At 39.8% G+C, this 9,919-nt stretch overlaps 1 long non-coding RNA gene across 1 annotated transcript; it reads left to right on the top strand.

Moving 5' to 3' along the window:
• Positions 1–277: 277 nt before the first annotated feature.
• Positions 278–6,141, top strand: LOC147698302 (uncharacterized). Its single transcript, XR_015299192.1, has 3 exons — positions 278–330; positions 2,269–2,406; positions 6,017–6,141. It is a non-coding gene; the product is annotated as an uncharacterized LOC147698302 (long non-coding RNA).
• Positions 6,142–9,919: the final 3,778 nt, after the last annotated feature.

Raw genomic sequence — 9,919 nt, forward strand, 5'->3', positions numbered from 1 at the left:
TCGGTTGAATTCCAAAAGAAATAGTTCCAAGAAGTTTTGTCTCACGTACTTGTGTCTTTATTATTATTCTGAGTTTTGTATAGCGCCTGGTTACCAATAGGCATCCCAGCGCTTCTGCCTTCGTTAGCGCGCTAACCTTTTTGTCTTTATTTTCCTTTTCAGTACTTCCAGGGAAGGTGTTGCAGGCAGAGAGTTCCGACTGGGAACCGGAAGCTATGGAGCCGGACGTGAAAGGACGGAGTCTGGAGACGGACCGGGAAACCAAGATTGATGATTTCTGAAGAAACCGGAGCTGGAAGGAGGGATGCTGGAGCGAGTGAAGGATAACAGGTAAGCTGCACCGATGCGATGAGCACAAGCATCAGGCACAGCGTGAGGAGCACTTTAATAGGAGCAAGGCGGGTGGGGGCCAGGCGCGCTGCACGTTGCTGAGAAGTTCGTGCAGCGCTTCATTATATATGCAAAACTGATCTCCTAGGCAGATTTTTCTGGAACTGAGGCACACTCAAATTGGGAGACATTCAGAAGATTAATAAACAAGCCTTGCTAACAGTAAATGCGAGACAGGTTCATTCTCAGGCCTTCAGAGCATTTTACATTAACAAGAATGCAGGTCATTAAACAAAACAATCATGTACCTATCAAAATAAGAAAGGGACCAGGTCATTAAACAAAACAATCATGTACCTATCAAAATAAGAAAGGGACCAAATAAAACTGATTAATGAGAGGAATAAGGACAACCTCTTGGCACTGCACAGACCCTAACAGTCGCCCCCCTCAAAGCCCCTCGTATAGAGCGTGGTTTGTGTGGATTTTGCAGGTAAAAAGTTCTAAGTAACCGTGGGGCGTGTACAAAGGTTGCTGGTTCCCATGAATTTTCTGTGTCTTCATATCCTTTCCATGCTACTAAATAAAATAAACGTCCACGGATTCTTTTAGCGTCTAGGATTTTATGGACTTCGTATTCAAGATGCCCATTTATAGGAATAGGTGGTGGTGGGGGCTCGGAGCGGGTATTAGGATTATATGGCTTTACTAAAGAGACATGAAATGTGGGGTGGACTGGATACTACTTTGGGAGGTTCAATTTTACCGTTACTGGATTGACTATGTCTGTTATTTCAAAAGGACACACAAAACGTGGTTGTAGTTTCCTAGGCGCTTCTATGTTTAGGTTCTTGGTGGACAGCCAAACCTTATCTCCAGGTTTATAAAGGGGAGCCTCTGTCCTATGTTTATCTGCCTGTTTTTTCATTTGTTCTTTATACTTAACTAAATGTTTAATTGCCTTTTCTTGTATATCAAGCAAATGGGTCCACCTTTCTGTTACATTAGGGAGAAGGGAATCATCCACTGCTATTGGTACGGCTCTCGGATGAAACCCTTGCATAAAAAAGAAAGGGGTACAATGATTTGCTGAATGTTCCGAATTATTGTATACAAATTCGGCAACTGGTAAGGCTTCTAACCAATCACTGGAGTATTCGGTTAACAGACATCTCACAGTCTGAAGTAATGTTTGATTAAGGCGTTCAGTTTGCCCATCTGTTTCCGGGTGAAAGGCAGAAGACAAGGCCACTTCAACTTTCAACTTCTGACAGAGTATTTTCCAAAAACGAGAATTAAACTGACCACCTCGGTCTGAGACGATTTTACTTGGAAAACCGTTTAAACGTACTACTTCTTTTAGGAATATTGTTGCAAATTCGGCTGCCGTGGGCAATTTGGTCAAAGGAATAAAGTGTGCCATTTTTGACAAGTAAGCCACTATAACAAGGACTGTGGTATATTTCTGGGATAATGGTAAATTAACTAAAAAATCTACACTAATTGTGTGCCATGGGGTTTTTGGAAGTGGCATGGGTACTAGTAAACTGGCAGGTGCCTGATGTGATGTTTTCTGTCGAGCGCAAACGGGACAAGTTTCTACATATTGCTTTACATCGGTTCTGATAGTTGACCACCAAAAATGCTTTCTAACATTCTCTAAAGTTTTTTGCCAACCAGGATGTCCTGCTAAAGGAGCTGCGTGGTGCCATGTCAACAGTTGTGTTTGTAATTCTCTAGTTGGTATAAGTAACAAGGAATCATGATACAAAAATCCTTGATGGATTGTATTAGTTGGATCTTTTAACCAGTCTTTTGGAGGAATTTGTAAATGGGCTTCATACAATTGTTTCATGAAATCTGTTTGTTGTAAGGGTGCTACAATGTTCTGAGGGTCTATGATAGGTGATGCTTTCTTTTCTTGCTTTGTGTCCTCAGTGTGTCCGTATCTAGACAAGACGTCCGACGGTATTTGTTGTGTACCTGGTCTATACGTTATGATAAAATCGAATGTGCTAAAGAAGTTTAGCCATCTCATTTGCCGTGGAGTCAAGGCTTTTATTGAACTGAAGAATTGTACGTTTTTGTGGTCACTAAAAATGGTAACGGGAAACTTAGCCCCCATTAAATGATGTCGCCATTCTGAAAACGCTACCTTAATTGCTAACAACTCTCTTTCTGCCACTGTGTAATTTCTTTCTGCTGGGAGTAATTTTTTAGAATAATAAGCTATTGGGTGTAATTGACCATCTTTAGGATTTCTCTGTGAGAGAACTCCTCCCAGAGCCACTTGAGAGGCGTCTGCTTCTAAATAAAATGGGAGATTTGGGTCAGGATGTTGTAACACAGGAGCTGAAGTAAACTTTTGTTTTAAAAGGGTGAAAGCATGGGAAGCTTGATGATTCCATAAAAAGTGTTGATTCTTTTGCAAGAGTTTGGTTATAGGAGTTACAATGTCAGCAAAATGGGAAATGAATCTCTTATAGAAGTTGGCAAAACCTAAGAATTTTTGCACGTCCTTTAACAAAGTGGGTTCTGGCCAATCATTTATAGCACTAACTTTCTTTGAGTCCATTGTGATACCCTGAGGTGACAAACAGTATCCCAGAAAATCTACTGAAGAAGCATTAAAAGTACATTTTTCCAGTTTGGCGAACAAATGATGTTCTTGCAACTTGGCTAGGACTGCTCTAACATGTTGTGTATGGTCTTCTGGGTTTCTTGAATAGATTAGAATATCATCAATATATACAATGACACAAACATCCAAGAATTTATGCAACACCTCATTGATAAAGAACTGAAAAGCCGCAGGGGCGTTACATAAACCAAATGGCATCACTGTATATTCGAATAGACCGAATTTTGTTTTAAAAGCAGTTTTCCATTCATCATGTTCTTTTACTCTCATGAGATGGTAGGCACCTTGGAGATCTAATTTAGTATAAATGGTCGAATGTCGTAATTGATCTAATAGAACCGGTATTAGTGGAAGAGGATATTTGTTCTTAATTGTCGCCTTGTTGAGCCCCCTATAATCGATGCACGCGTGCAAGGTCCCATCCAGTTTCGGTATAAAAAAAAGTGGAGATGATACAGGAGAGGTAGAATGTCGTATAAAACCTGATTGCAATAAGTCATCCAAATAAGTCCTTAGATATTTAGTTTCTTCTTCTGTGAGAGCATACACTCTGCTATTAGGCAAAGGAGCTCCCGGGATCAAATCTATTCGACAATCATAGGTCCGGTGTGGAGGTAAAACACTGGCTTTTACTGGGTCAAAAACATCTTTGTACTCTAAATACTCAGAGGGGATAGCACTGACTTCTTTAATGATGTTTGCGCAATGTATTACAGACAAAGGGTCTTGACCTGCTTCTTGATGACACTGAGACCGACAAAAAGAGGAATCCAAGGTTACAGTACGAGAAACCCAATCTATCTTGGGGTTATGTGTGGTTAGCCATGGTGCTCCCAGTATTAGACCAAAGTTGGGAGTGTCAATGAGATCAAAACTAAGAGTCTCGGTATGTCCATTTTGACAAACCATAGTGATAAGTTCAGTTTGTCTTGTGATTAGACCTGAGGTTAATTCTGACCCATCCACTGCACAAACAGTCTCTGGATGTGTTTTGTGAACAATGGGCAGGTCTAATTTAGTGGCCAAAGTATTGTCAACAAAATTACCTGTAGCCCCAGAATCCAGGAGCACAGGTAGAGTATACCTAATTTGTGCACTAACAATTAAAATGACATGGATCAAAAAATGTTTAGGGATCTGCGGTACAGTATATGCTGCTACACGTGAGGTCTGAGAGGGACAGCTTCTCGAACAAGTGACCTCTGCCCTTGCCGAGTTTACTCGTTTCCCGTATCTAAAGATTGCGTATTTACTACGGTTACCTTTTTAGGGGGTTTTGGTTTGATAGGACACTCCTTAGCGAAATGTCCCGCCTTTCCGCAGTATAAACAGAGTTGTAGTTTTCTTCTCCTTTCCTTTTCCTCAATTGTTAAAGGACCCTTGAGAGTACCAATTTGCATGGGTTCTGATTCATGCACCTTGGTGTCTGTGTCTTTCTTTTCATGTTTCAGAAAAGTTAATCGTGATTCCAATCTAGCCTTATCACCTTTACGTTCTCCTAAGCGGTGATCTAGTTTTACCACCAGATCCACAAAATCAGAATACTCCTCAGGTAAATCTACAATATGAGCGAGAGCATCTTTTAAATCATCTCTTAAGCCTTTGTAGAAAAGAGAAACACGTTTCTCCTCTGGCCACTGAGTTTCAGTTAGGAGACGGTTAAAACTAGTAAGGTAAGTTAACAAATCCTTACTCCCTTGTTTGAGGTTCAATAACTCATTGTCACTTGCCTGCATATAAGTATGTTTGGCAAAAAGACGCGTCATGGTTCTTTTAAAAAGGTTCCAATTATGCAACATAGGATCATCCCTATCTACATAAGCGATAGACCAATTCGCTGCTGTCCCACCTAAATAGGAAAGCACAAAAGCCACCTTAGTAGCATCAGAGGGGAACTGTTGAGGTTTACACACAAAATGTAATTGACACTGGTTTAGGAACACATGAAATTTATTGCTGTCTCCATGAAAACGTTCTGGAGCAGCCAAGGGTACAGCATTTGGGACATTAACTGTTAACTCGAAAGGAGAGGAACTGGAAGGTACTGTTTTGGGTCTTGCTCCAGCATCAAAAGGATTCTTATTAAAAGGTGTAAAATTCGTCCCCCACAAGGTATATCGTGGTTTGTAACGTTTTAAGTCCTGTTTTAAGGCATCATTTTCTAATCTTAACTTCTCTAGTTCTCTTTGCATGTGCTCTAGGACAGCAGTCATGGACTCATTAGTCGATAGATCTTCCTGTAAGGCCTGCGCTAAATCGGAAGCATTTAGAGCATCCATATCATCGTCAGTATTCATCTTTCCAGCAGAACCTGGTTGGAGGCTTGTGCTTCTGTCACAATGCAACCCACCTGCTTATCCAGTTGGTTCTGCTGGGAAGCTGAAGACTGTTCGACCCACCCTCAAACCCCTATTCCTGCCGCCACTGAAGTGAAGACAGTGGGCCAAGAAGAGGAATTCAAGGGAAGGGGAATGTGGAGAAAATAATAAACAGAGAGAGAGAAACACTGTTCCTTGCTTGCGTCTAAGGCGATTCTCTGGGAACTGTTTGGTGTACCTAATATCACATAACATATAAAATGCAAACAACAATTACCAAACAGTCATGGGTTAAATGAGCAAACAAAATAACGATGTATCATCATCAGTAATACCTCTCTTGTTCTGGTTCTAAGTTCACCAGAGTTTAGCGTCTAAGGTGCTTGTCAAACGAGCTGTATCTCCTTAGCGCCTAATGAAACACTGTAAAAATGTTCTCAAAATCAGTTTCTCTGCAAGTGGAGCACAAAGGGTTAACAAACTTGGCTTCAGTCTGTCTTAAGAGTTTCTTATGTGCTTTGTTCTTTGAGGTTAAAACGATTTCCCAAGGAGTTGAATTGAAGAACTTATGCCTGCAAAATGTCTTTCTTGTTGATTGCACAGATAAGTTATTGCAGCGTTCGGTTGAATTCCAAAAGAAATAGTTCCAAGAAGTTTTGTCTCACTTACTTGTGTCTTTATGCCTTCATTAGCGCGCTAACCTTTTTGTCTTTAATTTCCTTTTCAGTACTTCCAGGGAAGGTGTTGCAGGCAGAGAGTTCCGACTGGGAACCGGAAGCTATGGAGCCGGACGTGAAAGGACGGAGTCTGGAGACGGACCGGGAAACCAAGGTTGATGACTTCTGAAGAAACCGGAGTTGGAAGGAGGGATGCTGGAGCGAGTGAAGGATAACAGGTAAGCTGCACCGATGCGACGAGCACAAGCATCAGGCACAGCGTGAGGAGCACTTTTATAGGAGCAAGGCGGGTGGGGGCCAGGCGCGCTGCACGTTGCTGAGAAGTTCGTTTTAAACGTGCAGCGCTTCATGATATATGCAAAACTGATCTCCTAGGCAGATTTTTCTGGAACTGAGGCACACTCAAATTGGGAGACATTCAGAAGATTAATAAACAAGCCTTGCTAACAGTAAATGCGAGACAGGTTCATTCTCAGGCCTTCAGAGCATTTTACATTAACAAGAATGCAGGTTATTAAACAAAACAATCATGTACCTATCAAAATAAGAAAGGGACCAGGTCATTAAACAAAACAATCATGTACCTATCAAAATAAGAAAGGGACCAAATAAAACTGATTAATGAGAGGAATAAGGACAACCTATTGGCACTGCACAGACCCTAACACTTTCAAGTATAAGAGAATGCCGTTTGGTCTGGTGTCTGCTGCGTCGGTTTTTCAACGTGTTATGGCATCCATTTTGAAAAGTATAAAAAATGTAAAAAGCTATCAGGATGACTTGTTGATTTATGGTGTGAATCAAGAAGAGCATGATAGAATTTTAAGGACGGTTCTTAAAAGATTAGAAAATGCTGGTTTGACCTTAAAATTTGAGAAATGTAAATTTTCTGTCTCTGAGGTGAATTATTTACGTCATTGTATATCGGCGGTTGGTATTTCACCTAAGAAAGAGTTGGTTGATACTATTAAGAATCTGGTATCACCAAAGAATAAGGAGGAGGTTGTTTCTTTTCTTGGAATGGTGGAATAGTATGGAAAGTTCATCAAAGATTTAGCTAGTAAATCTGGTGGATTAAGAGATCTTTTGGGAAAAAACAAGGAATTTAAGTGGTCGGATGTATGTCAAAGTGAGTTTGAGGACATCAAGAGAGATTTAGTTGCCGCTCCAGATTTGCAAGCATTTGTTCCTTTTGAAGAGACATATGTTATCACAGATGCAAGTTCCAAGTATTTGGGGGCAATTTTGAAACAAAGAAGGAATGGACAAGAGAAGCTTATTGCTTGTGCTTCAAGGAGTTTGAGAGGTGCCGAACTGAACTATTCGGTCATTGAGAAAGAAGCCTTGGCCATATTTTGGGCTTTAAAGAAGTTCAGGAATTTTCTGTGGGGTCAGAAATTTAAAGTTTGTACTGATCATAAACCTCTAAGAGAGATTTTCATGGTGAAAGGTTTGGATAATGTTTTTTCAAGGATCAGAAGATGGGTGACTAGTCTTCAAGAATTCTGTTTTGAAATTGACTATATACCAGGTGTGGAGAATGTATCTGCAGATTGTCTTTCACGTCTTGTTGATAACTCTCATGAAGTTATTTATGAGGAAATGGACTGTGAAAGTGAGGTAAATGTTTGTGAAGTTACCTCAGGTGTCATACTTGAAGATGAATGGTTGGAGGAGTGTAGTAAAGATTGTGAGATTAAATGTGTAATTGCTTCTGTTACAGGCAATTCTGATTTTGACAAAGTTTTATCTAAAGTGTGGCATTTAATCAAGAATGAGTTGTCTGTGGAGAATGGTGTTCTTTTAAGGGGTTCTAAGTTAATTCCACAGAGTTCATTGAGGAAAAGGTTGATTGAAGAGGCACATCAAGGTCATATGGGAATTGTAAAAACTAAGGAAAGGATTCGTTGTTCTTTTTGGTGGCCGGGATGGATTTGGAAATTGAAAGGGAGGTGAGGGAATGTTTGCATTGTAAAGTAAGCGATAAAATCTTCGTTTCTCGTACTGCTCCCATGATTTGTCGCAATCTTCCTTATGGACCTTGGGAGGATATAGCTATTGATATTGTGGGTCCACTTTCAGGTGAACATCGAACCCCTATTTGATAGTTGTGATTGATCTCTATTCAAGGTGGGTTGAGATCACTTCTGTTTCAGAGGTAACCTCTTCGTGTGTCATTGATTTTTTAAAGGAAATTTTTAAAAGAGAGGGTTTTCCGAAATCTCTGTTGTCAGATAATGGTCCTCAGTTTTGCTCTGGTATGATGTCAGATTTTTTGATATCTTATGGCATCCAACATAAAAGATCTTCTGTTTATCACCCAGAGACCAATGGAACCATGGAAAGGTTTAATATGGTGATAAAGGAGAATATTCAATTTTCTAGGGTTAATGGTTTAGATTGGAAGGAGGAATTGCAAAAGTGTATTCTGGCGCATAGGTTTTCACCTCAGATGTCTACTATGAAAACTCCATTTGAATTGTTTAAAGGAAGAACTCCTAATACTAGTTTGAGTCCGGCATGGATGTTCTGGGGCAAAGGGGTAAAAGATAATGGAATTGGTGAATGGAGACTAAGGGAGTTAAAACTGCGTCTAAAAAATAAGTTGTATTTTGATGAGAGAAAAAGGGTAAAAGAAGGAAGAGTTGAAGTTGGGGATGAAGTAAAGGTCAGAGCTCCAGTAGGTTCTTTGTCCTGGTCTAAATACTCTTGTCCCATGAAGGTTATCAAATGTTTTAGCAATTCTGTGAAGTTGGAAAATGGTAAGATATGGAATATAAATCGTGTTGCAATAGTTAAAAAATGCAATTCTGATATGGATTCATGTGCACATCATTCTATCTCTTCTAATGGTTCAATGGTACCTCCAAATAGATTTAGCACACGTGTTAAGAAAGTACCTATTTATCTCAAGGATTACACCACTTGAAAGTTCTTCATATTTTCTTGTGTTGTGATTCTTTTCCCTGCATACTGTCTTAATCTGTAATTTTGTTGCTTGTTTCATGAAGTTGTTCTATTTGCATTTTATCTGCAAGTTCTGTCTTGTTATAAGAAAGTGGATGTGTAGTATTCTCTTTATATCTTTCATAGGTCTGTTCTATGGAACCTAGAATGTTAAGATGATGAGTATTCCTGTGTATTCAGTTGCTGCCTGGTAGCTGATGGTTAGGGTGTTAAGAATAAGCCTAACTTGAACCAACATCATACTTCTACGTTTATTTACAACTTTTCACTGATCATGTAAGAAATAATAAAGAAAGAGAAACAATAAGTGCTGTGAAACAAAGACCTCATTCAAAAATCCTCTCAAACATTTTAGGGAACAACAATTCCAATAAAATTGACTTCGAAGTATAAATGACTACTGGCTTGCAAGATCCACAGACCGTCTACTTATAGAACACTAATCAAATGTGCCATAAACATTCTGATTTCAGAATACTAACAAAGCCAGTACCCCCTGACCTACACCACCTATTCAAGAATCCAGATGGGCCAATTGTTCAGTAAGTCGGCATTTCAATTGTATTTTTGCCCGCAAACATGCATAGATGATGAGATGGAGGACACATGCATAAATTTGTACAAACACATAATTGTTGGTTGCTTGCATCAGAACTGCTACTGACTCACCTGACCATGCTATTGCTGTGCTAAGCCTACCACTAAGTAAACAAACTCAAACCGGTTCTATGGAGGGGTGGGGTAAATAAGAACTAACTAAGCATTCAGTGACAGAAGAGGCGTCATGCAGACCATTAAAAAATATGAAGTAATACTATCCATCCACCACTATTTCACTAAAGGACAATGGGACTAGACTCTAGCAATAGCATCAACTAACTTCAGTTCTCTAAAAACTCTAACATCAATAATCAGCAGCCCAAGCTAGCGCTAAGTTACAAACCAGTAAGAGAAGTGGCGAGCAGCACCTGTGTCATACAATAACA

Source organism: Lissotriton vulgaris, chromosome 8 (assembly GCF_964263255.1).
Source record: "Lissotriton vulgaris chromosome 8, aLisVul1.2, whole genome shotgun sequence".
NCBI lineage: Eukaryota > Metazoa > Chordata > Amphibia > Caudata > Salamandridae > Lissotriton > Lissotriton vulgaris.